This window comes from Piliocolobus tephrosceles, unplaced genomic scaffold (assembly GCF_002776525.5).
Source record: "Piliocolobus tephrosceles isolate RC106 unplaced genomic scaffold, ASM277652v3 unscaffolded_19448, whole genome shotgun sequence".
NCBI lineage: Eukaryota > Metazoa > Chordata > Mammalia > Primates > Cercopithecidae > Piliocolobus > Piliocolobus tephrosceles.
In genome coordinates this window covers 1-17,678 of record NW_022301474.1, presented here as the reverse complement: position 1 = coordinate 17,678, position 17,678 = coordinate 1, and the positions used below count along the sequence as shown (strand labels likewise).

The 17,678-nt window shown below is 55.4% G+C and overlaps 2 pseudogenes across 1 annotated transcript; both read right to left on the bottom strand.

The window, feature by feature from the left end:
* Positions 1 to 22: 22 nt before the first annotated feature.
* LOC111526752 lies at positions 23 to 4,143 on the bottom strand (annotated as a pseudogene).
* Positions 4,144 to 4,590: 447 nt separating this feature from the next.
* On the bottom strand, positions 4,591 to 12,486 carry LOC113221036 (annotated as a pseudogene). Its single transcript, XR_004228712.1, has 10 exons — positions 12,395 to 12,486; positions 10,853 to 10,861; positions 9,732 to 9,871; positions 9,383 to 9,458; positions 9,126 to 9,208; positions 7,279 to 7,318; positions 6,725 to 6,805; positions 6,424 to 6,526; positions 5,980 to 6,089; positions 4,591 to 4,726 (listed from the first exon to the last, which is right to left on the bottom strand). The product of XR_004228712.1 is annotated as a TBC1 domain family member 28-like (transcript).
* Between the last annotated feature and the right edge of the window lie 5,192 nt (positions 12,487 to 17,678).

Below are 17,678 nucleotides of genomic sequence, written 5' to 3'. Positions count from 1 at the left end.
ACAGGAAACATGGACCCCCGACATGCGGGTCTGTGTGGAGCTGTGGCATAGCGTTCCTGGACAAGTGTTTCCGTGTAATACAAAGCCTGACCTCACCCGGGGACAGGCTGCCCTTGTCTCGAGACTCCAGGCCCCTCAGACAGCAGTCTTCTGTTCTGGGTTCTTGAGAAGCCCCTTCGTGCTGATGGACCTCAGCCTGGGCCTTGGGGACAGCCCCGTTAAGCCAGGCTGGCAGAGGACAAGGCTTTTGTTCCAGGGGGACTGATGGCATGAGCTCCTGGAGCTGAGCTGGTGGGGTGAGGACAGCCAGTCTGTCCCCCTCGTGGAGGGGTTCAATGCCAGGGGACACCCTCGAGGACCATTGCCCCAACTTGGCTGAAAAAAAAGAAGCAGACATGGTCAGCATCTTCTCCAAGCCCATCTGGTCTCTTGAGGGCTACGCCCCATAGGCCTGAGTCTCTGGAGTCCTCTGGATCCCTATGCGGCCCCCTGGCCTGACACTGAGGATGCCCCTGCAGGCTGCTGATCCCAGGTGGAGGGCTGTGTGCAGTCTGGGGTCGGGGAGCTTTCGGGGAACCTGAGGTTGTTCCTGAAATGGCCCCCAGGGTTCAGGGTGGCTCAGGGCTTCCTGCCTCACGCCCTCACCTCAGGGCAGTTTGGCAGCCCTGATTCAGGACTCAGGTGGGAGGGACCTGCACTGTCACCCAGCCCCCTTGTCACCTCACATGGGGGTCTGTCTCCACAGCGGGTGAGAAGGGAATGGGCACAGGTTCCCCTCTGCCCTCCAGGCCACCCACCCCATGCCAGGGCTGCAGCGATCCCACACCCGGCTGAACTCTTGGTTGTGGCTCTGGGTCAGGGCTTCCCCCGATGCTCTCTGCCCGAATCCTCTCTGGGTCAGGGACATTGATTCTCTTGTCCCCCTGGCTTTTTATTTTGACACCCTTGGGGGGCACTAGAGAATGAGGGGTCTCTGCTGCTTGGAGGTGGGGGTGGGGGCTTCCACAGCTGGGTCTGACTGCCCCAGTGTCCCTCAGGGCCCTTTGAGGGGGTGAGGGGGACAATGTGGAAAGTGGAGGAGGGGTTGGGGGGTCCTGCCCATGCCCCTGCCTGTCCGCACAGCATGTCCAGCACACGCATGCACTCAGTGCCTGCCCTGAGGACCGGTAGACCCATTTGACTTTCTTAGAGGAGGAAGTGGAGGAAGAAGAGGTGCAGGAGGAAGGCCAGGTAGGAGGGCCGGTGGGGCCAGGGCACTCCCCACCATTGACTGTCCCAGAGGGAGACTTGGAAGGGGACCTGGTGCTGGGGCTCACCTGGGGGTGGCAGGTCCCAGTGTTTCCTTGTGAGTTCCTTCATAGAGGCTTGAAGATTCCTGAGGACTGCATTGTCCTCCAGGGCCCAGCTCTGAGACAGTCGCTCCTGAAACTCCCAGATGGTGCTCCAGGAAAGCTTCATGAGGCGCTCTAGGGACAGAGCAGGCATCAGGCCAGGAAGGTTCCCTGGGAGGGGTCAGTGCCTGCTCCCCATTTCCACCAGGCCCACCTCCCACTGGGTGGTGCCTGGTCCTTTTTGGCCACCCTGGGGTCCAGCTGTGCACAGGAGGCTACAGCTGGGGAAGGCCAGGCAGGGAAGCGCTCACCACACTCCTAACTTTCATCTGGGTCATGTCAGGGGTGGACTCAGTATGATCATGCCTTGCCCAGCCCACCAGGCCAGACCCCCCAACCCGGATGGAGCAGGCAGTGTAAGGACACTTCCCTCAGGCCAGCGGGCTCTGTCCCACGTGTTCCCCCGAGCACCCTCGGGCACACGGGACTTACTCCTGTGTATTTTGAATGATGCATGCACCATGGCTGTCAGTGATTGCTCGCCCTCCAAGATGAGCACAGCCCACAGTCTCAGGGTGAGCCCGAAGGATTTCTGTGGGGACAGCAAGTGTGGGAGAACCTGGTCTTACAAGCTGGGGCCGGTGGCCTGAGCAGGGCCCACTGGGGTTTCAGTCCCCTGAAGTGCTGGGGATCCCCTCCATGGGATGAGAACCCCCCGTAAGACTGAGTCAGACAAGGTCCTGTAGCTCCTCATGGGGGACTCATCTCAGCAGCGCTGTGGCTTCTGGAAGGAGGGGTTTCCTGAGGACTTGGGGCTTCGCTGGGTCCTCATAAGTCGGGTCCTGCCCCAGTTTGCCCACGAGGCTGGGCCTGAGCCCTGGCCTCTGCCATGGGATGCCCCCTCTTAGGCAGAGCCTGGCTTGTGAGCCCTGCAGGGACCTGCCTGTGCCTCCTGTGGGCTGGAGGTGAGCCAGGTCCTCCTGGGGGAGCTGGACCCCTGGGCTGAGGGTGCTGGGCACTGCAAGGTAGAAGAGTCCCAGGGCTGGGGTCTCCCTGTGCCTCCTTACCGTATCAAGGAAACACTGGAGGAGCCTCATCAGCATGGAACCCTCAATGCATAGCCCTTCCTTGCCCTGAAGGGAGGAGCAGAGGTGCTCAGGGCCCCTGGGCTGCCCTGAAATCCTCCCACTTCCAGGCCCCTCTGCAGACCCTTCCTTAAGAGGCACAACCCAGGGTGATGGCCAGGGCTCCAACACCCGCCCCATGCACGGACAGCCGGTGGACACACTTCTTTTAGCCCTGCTCAGCTGCAGCTCGGTCCTGGTCCCAGCGCCTCTGCCTCTGCCAGGCCATGGCTGGGACTCAGCCTCTTGCCAGCCCCATGAGGGGCTCAAGCCTCCCCTGGCCTATGGGGCCCAGGGCCTCTGGGGAGGAGCCAAGTGTGTCATCCACTCACCAGCTGTCTCTTGATCTTCGGGAAGGACTTGTGCAACACCTGCTTCTGGTGTGATAGGAGCCTCTCCAGCTGGGCAGCATTTGGGCTGTAGAATACTGAGAAGGCCCCGACCCGTCACCCCATCAGATCCCACGCCCAAGATGTGGAGGCATCAGCTGGAAGATCTGGGCAGGGCAGGGGACCCCAGACCCCAAGGCCTCCCTCCCTCCCTCCCATCTGGTGACCCCAGCATGCAGCCTCAGCCTTGGCGAGGAGGGCCCTGGCTGGAGGTGCTGCCCAGTAGCATCCCGGGTCCAGGTGCCCGGAAGGCAACCTGCCTTTGACACCATGAGGCAGGTGCTGGTGGGGAGAACAGGGTGGAAGCTGGGGGCTATGTGGCCATCTCTTGGATGTGGGGTCAGGCTGGGGGACATGAGATGGGCAGACACTGCCATCTTGGCTTTGTTGGCCCATCTGTAGGGAGGGAAGGTGGCTGGGAGCACAGCCTGCTGGGAGGCAGAGGGACTTTCAAGGAGGTGAGTGGCGCCTGCACAAAATCGGGGCTGGCTTTGGGTGACAGAGGGCGGCCTGGGGGAGGTATCCATGTCCTCTGATATTAGGGGTGAAAGGCGTCTGACTTGAGGTGAGGGAGTCCCTGTCCAGACCCAGGCTGCTGTGGGACCTCAGCAGGGACATCCTGGAGGCTCCAAACAAGCTGGGATACAAGGAAGACACCTTGCCTGGAAGTTGGGGTCACCGGCCAGGGTGGCCGTCCCCTGGCATGGCTGTGTAAGGCCTAGGGGGCAGCTGTCCACCTACCCTGCAGGGAGTGTCTCTCACCCGCCAGCAGCTGGGTCAGTGCCCAGAAAGCATCTTCTTCCGGCAGATACAGGAGGAGGATGGCGGTGATGTGGCTCAGGTCCCTGTGGTAACCCACCTCCTGCAAGAGCCAAAGTCACTGTGGAAGGATGTGACCTGGGAGGGCTGAGGCCACCTGGGAAGATTTACGTCACTAGAGATGGCACAGGTCCTTGGAGACACCTGCCTCAGGCCCCAGGAGATATGAGGTGCAGCTGTGCACCCCTCCCCTGGCACTGGGCATGAGGACTGGGCAGATCACGCACAACTCAGTTGACAAGGATCCTGGGGGGACTCCTGCAGTGAGCGTCCAAGCTCACATGGCCTGAAAGGGCAGTCCGGGATTGTTCATGCTCCCTCCCCTGGGCCAGGCTGCAGAGGCCACTGTGCCAGGCCTGGGGCAGCACCTCTGAACTGCACCTGCCACGGGGGCAGGCAGCGGGGCGCTGACCACCACACAAAGGGTCCCGCAACAGCCCAAGGGCTGCCTGCCAGACACGGGGCAGCTGGGTCCTCCATGTGGGCAGCTCATGCAGTCAGCTCAGTGGCTCTCCCTGCCTGGAATGGTCTGGAAAGTAGGGGCCAAGCAGGAGCAGCCACCTGGGTGACACACCTCCCTATCTGCTATGCTCCAATGGGGTTCAGGCAAAGAGGAAATTGGATCCTTGCCAGGTTTCCAGTGAAGAAGAGGCTCCCCCAGGATGCAAACTCATTTCATGACTAGAGCCTGACCCATCAGGCACCTCAGCAACTTCTCAAACCTGTCTTCTACGAAGACCATCCTGCGTAGGACCCTGACAAGCTCCTAGGCTTTGGGGCAACACCAGGAGGGGAAGGTCATTTCTTCATCTGAGACATGGTGATTGGGTCCAGGTGACAGCAGGAGTCTGGGCTTCAACCCTTTTCTGCCAGCAGTGAGCTTAAGTCCTGCCTGCTACGTGCTGGTGGGTCATGAACACTGAATTTTCAAGAAGTGCTGACACCCCCAAGAGACACCCATGCCTATGAATATGGGTACATGGCCCAGGAATATCGCTGCCCGGGAATACTCACAGGGTTATATGCAGAATAGGCCACAAGGATGTCACATAATTCCTGCTGCCTAGAAAAGAGGGAAAAGAGGATTTTGTTTGTTTTGTGCAGATGCTGTCACTTCCTCTACAAACCCAGACAACAAACACAATTCTGGGATAAGATGATCCCCCAAATAAGCAGTGAGCTCTTCAGGACACCTGAGTTTTTAGGAATTTTTTTTCTGTAAAATCCACATTCCTTGCAATGCAAATATCATAGGTGTACAGTTGGATCAGTGATTATTTTCACTCTGGTTGATTTTTTCTTCCCCTTTTTCTCGGTTTGCACACACAGAAGTCCAGTCTTTGGGATGTGCAGTTCTGAACCAATGTGCAGAGGCTCCCGTCCACCACTGCAGCCCCTTCCAGAGCAGCTCCTTCAGCCTCCAAGTCCCCAGCATGTCCCCTTTGCAGCCAACGTCTCCTGGCTTCTTCAGCCCCTGGACATCCTGACCTGTTCTCTGTCTCTATGGTTTGCCCTTTTCCAGAGTGGCCGATGAATTGGAACCCCACGGTGGTAGCCTGTGGGGTCTGGCGTCATTCCCTCAGCAGTACACATCTAAGATCCACCCGTGTTCCTGCGGGCATCAGGGGTTCATTCCTTTTCCTCCCTGAGTCGTCTCTCTCTGAAGAGTGGAACCCCCTTCCTCCTAAGTTCCCGTGTTGAAAAGCATCTCGGTAGCCTCCGGGTGTGAGTGACAATCAATCAAGCAGTGAATGTGGCATGCAGGTTTTACCTGAACCTCAGTTTTCAAATCAGTGTGGTCAATATCTGTGACACTTTGGGGATGTGTGGTATGAGGCCACTGAACTTTGTGAGTCACAGCCCATCTGACTTACAAAGTGGCTGTGCCCTGTCGCGTTCCCACCAGCCAGGGATGAGAGTTTCCGGAGCCCTGCATCCTTTCTAGTATTTTGGGCTGTCAGTGTTGCCCGGGAAGGCTCCCAAGCCCTGCCATCTTGCCACCTTCCCATGGGTCCCTATCCTGGGTAGTTGTGGGTCATGGAGAGCACTTTTCACCATCTGCATGATTTTTTTTTTTTCTGCTTTCCATCTCCTTGTGAGCCACCTGGATTCTGGCCCTAAACGTCCCAGCCTGGCCCAGGGCTTATAGCCGGGGAGGTGCTCAGTCCATGGTGCTGGCTGCTCCCTGGGCTAGGAGAGCCCTTGGTGGCTCTGTCCCCCCTCCTGGGTGACACTGGCCTCTGCCCTGGGTATGCCCTCATCCCTCTGGATTGCCCCCATCTTCCCTGTGACCCCTGCAGCCCCCATAGGCCTTACTTGACTCCAAATCTTTGTATGAACATCATGTGGTTCTGTAGGGTGCTGCTGACATCTAGCTGGATGTGGTGGGTGATCCTGGAGGACCTCTTGCCCTTCTCCTTCATGACCTGTAGGGCAGGGCCAAGAGGAGGAAGCAGCCTCAGAACAGACAAAAGACTCCCTGCCCCAAACAGCAGTCAGCCCACAGTCAGCACTTCTGGAAGGAAGGAAGGAAGGTTTCCTTCTGCAGAAAGCTCCTTTTTGCCTTGTTTCTAAAGCCAGGGAGGGTCATGGAGCCCAGCGCACCTGTGGTGCCTGAGTTACCATCTATGCCCAGGATGTGCATCTGACCACAGCCTCCATCCCCAACCCAGGCTCGACATTCCCTCCAGCTGGAGTACTGGGCTCCTGATATAGCCTGGCTTGTTTGTCCTGCCCTGGCTGAGTGTGGGAGGGACTTACCTTATATTTGCCTGGGTTCTGGGACTTTGTCAATATTTAGCAAACGTGGCCATGCCTGGGCCCACACCGCCAGGGGAATGCCTTTATATACTCTTTGAGATAGCTACAGACAGAAGAACACTCCAGTGAGACAGGACACAGGGCAACTCCGCGGAGGAAAGCTGGCGGACAGGCCTGCTGTGCTACGGTGAGGACGGGGTGCCATCCACCCACTGAGGCAGACAGTGCCAGGTCTGCCATGGGTGCCTGTCCCCTGGCTCTGCAGAGAGCTGTCACGGGGGCCACTCCCTCCCCATGTTACCTTCTTGGTGTTCCTATATTTTGGCCAGTCTGCAAACATCTTTAGCCACTTGTTGGTACGTTTACTTTCCTTGTGTCTTTGCTGTCAAATGAGCCATGATGGAGTTAGTGGAGCTGCCAGGCCCCTGGCAGTGGCCCATGGATGCTGGGTCCAGGGCTTTGGGGCCCTGAAGAGACCCAGCCTGAAGGAATCAGGAAAGGGCAGACCCCGGGGGCTGAGACTCTCTGAAGGAACCAGAACTGGTAGTCTGGACTGGTGATGCCAGAACAAGCCATCCTCAGGCCATAAATGCCCCGAATTTGGGTTAGGTCCAGCCTTCAGCTGGGGTCTTGGTTCAAACAGGCAGTGGACTCTGAGCCAGGACTGCAGTTCTTGGTTTGGGTTTTGGTCAAGCCCTCATTGGAACAGAGTGAAGCAGGAAAGGTCGCCCCTCCCAGTGACAGCTGTGGCCCACTCACTACCACACAAGCCCATAGGCCACCCCCTCTGCCTCACTGACCACCCGATTCCTGGTCCCTGGAGCGGCCTCCCACGCAGCAGGCACAGACTCTTACCTTCACCTCCAGGGCTGTTATCGGGGGCAGTTCCGTCTGACTGTAAGGCAACCCAGGCAGAGCTGAGGACCTGGCTGGGCCCAGGAGCCATCCCCCTCCCTGAGAGGGCCCCAGGGAAGGACCAGCCTATCCCCATCTACCCTAAGTCTCAGCCTGGGAGAAGACACAGAGAAGGACGGCAAGGGTCTTCCTGCGGATCTGACACCTGCGAGGCACTGGGACCCTGGAGAGGCGGGAGCTTGAGGCTGGTCTGGCAGCGGCCACTCGGGGCCCATGGGGCGCCTCGGGCTGCGCAATGGGGCTGCTCCTCCAGGGTTGGAGGTGACACCCTCTGTGGATGCTGAGAAAGTCCAGTTCTGAGAGGGGATGGGTGCCGCCCCGGGTGGGTGGCCAAGCCCTGACTAACAGCAGTGCCTTAGGAGTGACCACATCACCCACCAGAGTCCAGGGAGCCTGGCCTGAGAGCTGCCTGGTGCCCTGAGGACGCACCTGGAGCCCATCCCATCCGACACTCCCCATGGGCCTTGCAGGGTCTGATCTCCCAGCGTGCACCTGCCTTCCCCTGCATCCTGGCCACTGACCCTGCCTGCTCCCCATCTTCCCCCATCCTGCCTGGCCTAGAGACTGTGACCCTCTATCTGGCCACCCTGGCCCTTCTGTGACCCCGTCCTGTCAGAACCTCTGAGTGAGACCTCCCAGATCCATCCACACCCATGCCTTGGTCACTGTCTCACTGGGCTGCCCGGCACTGCTGGGGAGACATCCAGGGCAACAAGGGTGACCAAGGGCCCTGCAGGCAGTGGAGCTGGCCCCACCACTCCCGCTGCAGCCTCAGCTGGCTCTCAGGGTCATTGGCCTTCAGCCCTCAGCCTCCTCCCAGCCACTGCAAAAACCAGGACATGGGATGCCTGCCTGTCCTCCCCCTATTGTCCTGTCTGCCCTGACTCGGCCCCTCCATCCACCCTGCACAGTGCTGACTGAGCCAGCGGGAAGCAGAGTCTCTGGAGGGCCACGCAGAGCCTTGGGGACTGACCAAGTCCCCTCACTGAGGGGTCCCAGGTGAGCCGCTGTTCCCTGCCCACCCCATCTGTTGTCCTGCCCAGGCTGTCAACTCCACCCTGGGCTGGCTTGGTTCAGGTGCATTCCAGAAGTGGCAGGTCTCAAGGTCTCAACCTTCCGCCCTGCCCCAGGCTCCTCCCTCTCTCCATCCTGTGAGTCCTGAGGGGCTGGCTCCAGGCTGGGCTCCCCTTACCAGGCGCAGGTCCCTTCCCAGCACTACTCCCAGGGCCTTCAGTGGCTCGCTCTGTTGTCCCCCTGGCCTCAGTGAGAAGCCAAGGCCAGGGCCCTGCCCTTCTTCTTCCACAACCTATCAGGGCCAGGGCCAAGGCCCTCACTGTCCCCATGCCCCTTCCTCTTGGCTGAGCCCCCTGAGCCCTCAGAGATCTGCTATACAACTGCCCACAGACCAGGCCAGATGCCCCCTTGCCCTGTGGCCATAACCCTCAGATCTGACCAAGGCAGGCCCTAAGGGGACAGGGCCAGATCCTCAGGCTGCCTCCTCCTCTCCAGCTTACTTGGAGACGACAGTGCTGAGAGTCCATGGGCCTGCCCCGAGAGTCCCCTCTCTGTCCTGACCCCCTCTCCTGAGCTCCCTAAATGTGTCATGAGGCTATGCCCTAACCGTGACCACGGGCTGGGCCTGCAGGAGAGCCTGGAAGACTTCTGACCCTGGAGAGGAGGTTGGCCCAGCCAGGGAAACATGTCCTACTTCAGAGAGGCCTTTCTAAAAGCAAAACCCATCCCTGAGCTGAGATTGGTGGCTGGGGTCGGGGGGACAGAGGACTCACTGCACAATCCCGAGGTGATTAGCGTATTTCCCGATGTTGATCTGCTCATGCCCCATGTCCACTGCTGCCCCAGCTTGGTGTCCCTGAAACCCAGAGGAGGCCAGGGTAAGGGGGGGCAAGGTGAGAGGTATGGGGGGCCCAGGGATGTGGGCAGCCCCTCTCCACCCGGTGATGTTAGGGAGCCCAGGACCCTCTGACCAGGGCACAGCGGGAGAGGCAAGGTCCTGCCTCCCTTGAGGGAGCGGCCCAACCTGTACCTGCTCATACTTAGTAATGATGATGTTGCCTTGCCGCTGGCCAGGCAGGGTATCCGGGTCCTCATCCATCTCCATCCTGCAAGACAAAGTCATCCAAAGGCTCTGCCGCACCCGAGATCTCCAGAGCACAGCCGAACCATACCCACTGCACTGCCAGACACGCTCCAGTCTGGTGAGCCCCATTCCGCCACCCCTCCCAGATGACAAGGGGCCAGACTAAGCAGCCCCACCCCTGACTGGATCTCTGGAGTCCTCCAACCACTGGTGGGTTCCTTCCTGAGGACTTGAGCACACGGGGACCTGGACAGAGAGGCCCATTGTCCCCGAACACCCCAAGGCGGACACACACCTGCCTCGGCAGGACATTCAATGTCCACTTGTTGAGGGTGAAGGGCCCACGATGGGCTGTTCTGGGCACCTGGAGGCAGGTGGAGTCAGGGACCGGATGTCTCTTAGGATCGTTCAGAAACCAGGAAGATACTCAGTTTTCTGTAGGAAGCAAGACATCTGGTGACTGCTTCATTCTGCCCCAATTCTCACTCACTCTGGCCAGTGAAGCCGCTTCAGGAACAACACCAGCCAAGCAGTTTGGTTTGAGGAAAAGATGATATATTAACTCCAGAGCAGCCTCTGTGCTCGTGGAGACCCCGTCTCAGGTGGAGGATGGCGGACACCACAATTCCCAGCTGTCAATACAGGAGGGGACTTTGTTTTCCTGGGTCATCAAGAAAGAACAAGAGAACTCTGGGGCCATAGTCCTAGAGAACACCCGGGGGGACCGTCCCTGCCAGGAATACTCAGGGCAAAGGGAAGATAAGGCCTCTAGAGGATCAGATAGAGAGAAGGGGACACTGCGGGAGAGTTCCCCAAGCCCCTTTGACCAGGAGGGACGATCGTCACCCTCCAGGCAGCCCTCCAGGGCTCCTTCGTTTTCCACAACTGCCTGAGGGCAGAGGGATCCCCGCTCCACTCCCAGACGAAGGACCCCATGTGTCCAGTAGGTCCAGCAACCATCAGTGACCGCACCTGAAGTCTGAGTTGGTGAGCCCTCCTCCTGTGGGGTCCCAGCTTAGGGCCCAGACTTGGACCAAGAATCGCACCCTCCACCTTCCCACAGGGGCTCTGTCCCACTGGCTCTTCCAGGACCAGACCCTGCCGCATTGAAGTCCAGAACTCCAGGAAGATTTGGAATCTAGAGTAGGGAGGCCACAGCGGTCAAAGCTCAAGTCCAGCATAGCAAAGGGTAGGGCTGAGTGCACGGCCCGGGTCACATCTGGGTCTCTGGGCCAGTCACCGCCTCTCTGACTCTACACATCTCACCTGTGGAATGGCTACATTTGGGGACAGCACCCACCTCACAGAGTCACTGTGAGGACAAAGGAGAGCACGGTCCACTTAGTCAGTGCAGAGCATGCACCTGGTGAGTGCTCAGGGATGACCCTCCTTGGCATCTGCCTAGAGGTCACTCACCTGAGTCTGCTGAGGCAGCGTGTCTCTCACTTAGAAAAGTCGTTTATGCATAGAACCAGACACCTGTGTGTGTCTCGTGTCCAAGTGCTGCACAACACAGAGGTGGGCGGGTGGGCGGATGGGCAGTCACTAAGCACCAGTGACATTGTGGGGTCATGGCACCCATCACAATGGGCCATTGCCCAGGTCAAGAGGGCCCAGAGTCAGTGTCCTCCAGCCCCCAAGGTGTCAAAATGTGTTTGTGCAGGTGAGCATGCACATTTATGTGGGTGAACATGTGTGTGCACAAGTAGCCTCTCTGGCCGGGGCTGACTGTCCCACTTACATATGCACCTAGGTCCTCATCAAGTCCTCATCAGTGTCACCTTCCCTTGAGGCCTGTGGCCAGCATCAGAACATCCATGGGTCCTCCCCAACCTCAGGCCTCCCCACCCGGGGCAGTCCTGAAGATGGAGATTGGGGCTAGGGGATAGAGGGCACAGGGCAAAGCCCCTCATTAGGGGGAATTCAGCTAGACTGTAAAATGCTAGGTGTGAGTGGCAGGGTCCGATTCCACACACCTTCTCACCTCCTCCTCCCAGCAGCCTTCCAGGGTGCCATGACTCATATCTGCTACGGATGGAGGCAGGGAGGCTCTAAGGACAAACCCCATGCCTGAGGTCACCCAGCAACCATCTGGCCAGGCCCCCACTAACCAGACCCCTGCTGGCCAGGCTTTCACTGACCGTTTTCCCAGTGACCAGGCCTTCTGACTAGGTCCTCACTGATCAGGCCTCTGATGACCAGGCTCCAGCTGACCATGTCCCCACTGACCAGGTTTTCATTGACTAAGCCCCAATGGTCAAACCTCTGCTGACCAGGCCCCTGATGGCCAATTCCCCACTGACCATGTCCTTGCTGACCAGTCCCCCAGTGACTAGGCCTTCCTGACCAGGTCCCCACTTCCCAGGCCCCAGAGCAACAGTGCTCAAGGTCCCCTACCACAACTGCCCACAGGCAGAGGGCTCCCTACTCCCAGACAAGGGACCCCATGTGTCCAGTGGGTCCCACGGAGACCATCAGTGACCGTACATGAAGTCTTGAGTTGGTGAGACCTCCTCCTGCAGGGACTCAGCTTAGGGCACAGACTTGGACCAAGCACCATCTCCCTCCACCCCACTCATAGGAGTTTATCCCAGTGGCTCTTCCATGGCCAGACTCTGCCCCATCAGGGGCTGGAAAACCCTGGGCGGATTTGGAATTTAGGGCAGGGAGGCCACAGAAGTCAGGGCTTGCACAGGGCAGGGCTAAGAGCACAGCCTGGGGTCATGTCTGGGTCCCTTGGCCAGTCACCGCCTCTCTGACCCTAGACACCTCACCTGTGGAATGGGTGCACTGGGGGACAGCACCCACCCCGCAGAGTCCACCAGGTCAGTGCAGAACAGGCACCTGGTGAGTGCTCAGGGATGACCCTCCTCGGCACCTGCCCAGAGGCCAGCACTGCCCACCAGGTACTGACTGTCCCCAGGCCAGCAGGGAGGGAACAGAGCAGGTCACACTCACCTGAGTCAGCCGTGTCGCTCATTTAGCAAAACTTCCTCTTCTCAGGACCAGACACCTCTATGTCTTGTTTCCAAGAGCTCCAGACATAGAGATGGCAGGCGGGCCGGCGGGTGAGTACTCAGCACCAGTGACACTGTGGGGTCATGACACCCATCACAATGGGCCCCTGCCTGGGTCAGCTGGGCCCAGAGTCAGCACCCTCCACCCTCTGAAGTGTCAATGTGCGTGTGTGCAGTGTTTGTGCATGTGAGCATGCACGTGTATGTGGGTGAACACGTGCACATGTGTGTGTCACTGCTCTGGCTGGGCCCGGCTGCCTTACTCATATGTGCACCCAGGACACTGGGTCACCCTTGTCACTGTCTCCCCCCATGGGACCCATGGCCATTGTTTGTGCATGTGAGCATGCACGTGTATGTGGGTGAACATGTGAACATGTGTGTGTCACTGCTCTGGCTGGGCCCGGCTGCCTTACTCATATGTGCACCCAGGACACTGGGTCACCCTTGTCACTGTCTCCCCCCATGGGACCCATGGCCATTATTGGAACATCCACAGGTGCTCCCTAACCTCAGACCTCCCCATCCAGGGCAGTCCTGGCATTGCAGATGGAGGATGGGGACAGAGGGTTGAGGGTTGGGAGCAAAGGGCAAAGGGCAAAGGGCAGGTCCCCTCCCTAGCAGGGGACTCAGCTAGGCTGTAAAGTGCTAGGTCTGTGCGGCAGGGCTGGATTTCACACACCTGCTCACCTCCTCCTCCCATTAGCCCTCCAGGGTGCCATGACTCGTTCCCACTACAGATGCGCATGCGTATACACACACACACACACACACACACACACACACACACACACACTTGTTGCTGATCTGCTGACTTACCTCATTGGCATGAAACAGGGGCTGAGCCTGCAATTGTTCTGCCTTTCCCTGGATTTTTCCTTTAGTTTTTCTGACTGCTGGGTTACTGGCCTGTGTTTAGCTTCATGAACATGGGTTTCACTTTATTTTTATGGAGTTCCAGCTCTTGCTCATGGAATCCCTCCCAGCCTGTTTTGTAATCTTCCCTTTTTTACTGCCTGTGGACTTCAAGTACCAGACACAGAGAAAGCTTTGTAGAGACTGTTTACTCAGCCCTCACAATTTCCATAGCAGGTCTCTTAATTCCCATCACCTCCAGGGAGGGTCATTGCTGGGATCCTAGGAATCATGTGCCTTTCTCAATGGCCACAGTGGTAACCATAATAGGCAGTTCTTCCCTCTGTGCAATTCTGGAACATAAAAATCTTCTCTGGTAGCAAGACTACAGAAAGCAATGGAAGCAACACTAAACTGAGAGTTTGCTGGTCTGTGTTCCTAAGAAATTTAATGTTTTTGCATAAATAATGAAGAAGAAATGACTTTTCTGAAGTTCCTATCATTTATGCCATGGATTGGACTCTTCTGTGAATGCAGTTTCATTGATGGATGTGGATAATTAGCTTAACTTCAAGTAAAAGGTTAGAGAGTCAGCAAATTGTCAACATAACTGCTTTTTTACACTCAAATGACATTAATCAGACAGTTGTGGATCTCTAGAAATATGTATTTGCACACATAAGTTCTATATTAAAATACCCAAGTTTGGAATCCTTCAGGTGACGTATTTTTCATCAAGTAGAAATAATATTAAAATTACAAAAATTTATTATAATTTATATTATTTGTCCTAATGGCAAAAATCAATTCAAATACCTTTATTAAAGTATAATATACACAGGAATCCTATTATTCTACTACTATGATTTATCACAAAGTGGAGACATGCTTGTAGCCACCACACAGTCCAAGCAAATGAAATAAAAATAACAATCTGGCAATCCCTGTCCTGAAGGTCTGCTCCCTAACCACTGCCCATCTGTCTTGCCAAAGCGAAGAGTCACCTGGTTTTTAGCAGCCCGAATTAGTGTTGTCTGTTTCTTAAATGGATGCATGGAGGGCCATTCGGTAGGAATGGTTTTGTGTGTGGCTTCTTTGGCCCAGCATTACGTTTGTGATACTCTTTCAGGTGGTTTCATGAAGCAGTTTATTTCTTTTCCCTGCTCAGGAGTGCTCGGTATGACTACGGCACATCTATCAGTTCTACTGTTGATGGACATTGGTTTGTTTCCAGTTTGGGGCAAAAAAGCCACTATGAATATTCTTGTTAATTTCTTTTGGTTCACATGTATATTTTAGTTAAGCACAGACCTACAAATAAAATAGCTTGGTCATAGTAATGCACATGTTCAAATGCAATGCATGTCACTAAAAATTTCAGCTGGAAGGAAAAAGCTCAAAAGTTCTATTGTACAACATGTTGACTATACTTAATAACAATGTGGTAATATTTGAAATTGCTAAGACAACAGATTTTAAATGTTCTCACCACACACACACACACACAAAGATAAGTATTGGCCAGGCTCTGTGGCTCACGCCTGTAATCCCTTTGGGAGGGTGAGGCGAGTGGATCACGAGGTCAAGAGTTTGAGACCAGCCTGGCCAAGATGGTGAAACCCCATCTCTACTAAAAATACAAAATTGCCAGGCATGGAGGTGGGTGCCTGTAATCCCAGCTACTCGGGAGGCTGAGGGAGGGGAATCGCTTGAACCCGGGAGGCGGCAGTTGCAGTGAGCTGAGATCACACCACTGCACTCTAGCCTGGGTGACAGAGGGAGATTTCATCTCAAAAAAAAAAAAAAAGAAAAGATAAGTATCTAAGGTAACTGATATGCTAGGTGGCTTGATTTAGCCATTCTACAATGTATGTCTGGGGCTGTGTATAAATATACACAGATTTAGCTATTCTACAATGTGTGTCTGTGTATGTGTGTGTATATATATACAATGTGGTACACCACAAATTCACACAATTTATCAATTAATTTTTTTAATTTCAAAGATTTTTTTGACTAATATACAACCCAACCACAAGTTTAAGAGTATTCTAATTAGATTTCCTTTGCAACACCTGATTTTGTCAGTCTTTCTTTTCTATATTCTGGTTAGCGGGTAATGTTATTACATTTTTATTTATTTTGGTCTTCTAATTATTAAAAGGTCTGAGGCCATTTTCATATATGTTTATTGAAAATATATATAATCAGGCTGGGCACAGTGGCTCATGCTTTAATCCCAGCACTTTGGGAGGCCGAGCCAGATGGATCACTTGAGGTCAGGAGTTGGAGACCAGCCTGGCTAACATAATGAAACCCCGTTTCTACTAAAAATACAAAAAAATTAGCCAGGCGTGGTGGCGGGCACCTGTAATCCCAGCTACTCGGGAGGCTGAGGTGGGAGAATTGCTTGAAGCTAGGAGTCGGATGTTGCAGTGAGCCGAGAACGTACCATTGCACTCCACCTGGGTGACAAGAGCGAAGCTCCATCTCAAAAAAAAGAGAAGTAGCCGGGCATTGGTGGCGCGCACCTGTAATCCCAGCTACTTGGATGAAAGGCTGAGGCTGGAGAATCGCTTGAACCTGAGAAGTGGATGTTGCAGGTGAGCCAAGAATGCGCCATTGCTCCTGGCTGGGTGCAGGAGCGAAACTTCGTCTCAAAAAACTGAGCCAAAACAAAACAAAACAAAAAAGAAAATGTACATAATCATATTTTCAGGGATCTGTGTGATTTTTTTTTTTTTTTTTTTTTTTTTTTTGAGACAGAGTCTAGTAGCTCTGTTGCCAGACTAGAGTGCAGTGGCCCAATCTGGTCTCACTGCAACCTCTGCCTCCCGGGTTCAAGTGATTCTCCTGCTTCAGTCTCCTGAGTATCTGGGATTACAGGCACGTGCCGCCATGCCCAGCTAATTTTTGTATTTCTTTTGGAGATGGAGTCTCACTCTGCCGCCAGGCTAGAGTGCAGTGGCGCCATCTCAGCTCACTGCAAGCTCCACCTCCTGGGTTCACACCATTTTTTTGCCTCAGCCTACTGAGTACCTGGGACTACAGGCACCCGCCACCATGCCCAGCTAAAGTTTTTGTATTTTTAGTACAGAACAGATTTCACCATGTCGGCCAGGATGGTCTCGATCTCCTGACCTCATGATCCGCTCACCTGGGCCTCCCAAAGTGCTGGGATTACAGGCGTGAGCCACCGCACCTGGCCAAGACTGGTGTTTAATTCCCAAGGCCACTCACTGTGGTTTGAGCATGTGCCACAGCCTGTGCTCGGGTTGATGCCCCACATTCCCATGGTTATCCAGAAGAGGCCCTCAGACTCACAGTGGCCATTAGTAATACTCTGAGGTTGCAGCAGCAGCAGTGGCAACTGAAAATCTACAAGCATCAGAAGAAAGAGGAACCACAACCATCACAAACCCGGAGGGCTGGGTGGGCCACCCCCTGGATCCCATTGACTGCTTGTTTCTCACTTTGACTGAGGCCTGCCTCCTGAATGATGACGGTTATCTAGATATGAATGAAAGCAGACCCCCTGTGTACCAACATGTATCTGTGGCTGTAGGCTCCCCAAACAGCAGTGAGTCCTACTTGTCATTGGCCCTGGAAGCTGCATCCATGGGCCTGGGTCACAGAGGGTAATGCCTGAAGGCTCCTACCCACAGGACAAGGTGTGCGGTAATGAGGAGCAGCTCCTCGGCCAACTCCAAGAGCTGAAACTGCATGAAGACTTAGTGCAAACTCTCCAAAAATACAGCATCTTGCTGCTGGAAGGGGGCCCTTTCAGCAATCTGGGAGAAGTCATCCAGCGAGAGAGCGTTTCCATGCATACTTCTGCCAGTATTTGTTCTCAGCTCTGCTGTCTCATGATCCAGACCCGTTCTATAAATTAGCCTTACGTGTCACAAGGTTACCTGTTTTAGAAAACTCAGGTTGTGCAGATGACCCATCCCTCCCTCACCATATGGTGTCTCTGGTGCCCAGCCGTTATCCTCCCTGGTTCCCGCTTGGACACTTGGAATCAAAGCGGTGGGAACTGGCCTCCACCATGCTGACTGCTGCCAAAGGAGACACTTTGAGGCTCTGAACAATTCCGGAAGCAATGCAGAGGCACATTTGTTCTTCCTCATCTTCAAACTGGCTGAAAATGTGTTCAAGATTGCTACTCCCACTAACAGTAGTACTGACAGCGCCCTGCTCAACGTGGCCCTGGAATCTGGGCTACAGGTGATGCGGATGACCTTATCAACTACCTTAACTGGAGACCCCGAGAGATGGTACGATGCTTGGTGACCCGTGCTACAGAAGTGGGTACCTCCCACCTCCCTTTACCCCCAGGGGAAAGGAGTTTCTATGCCCTACTCTTGGGA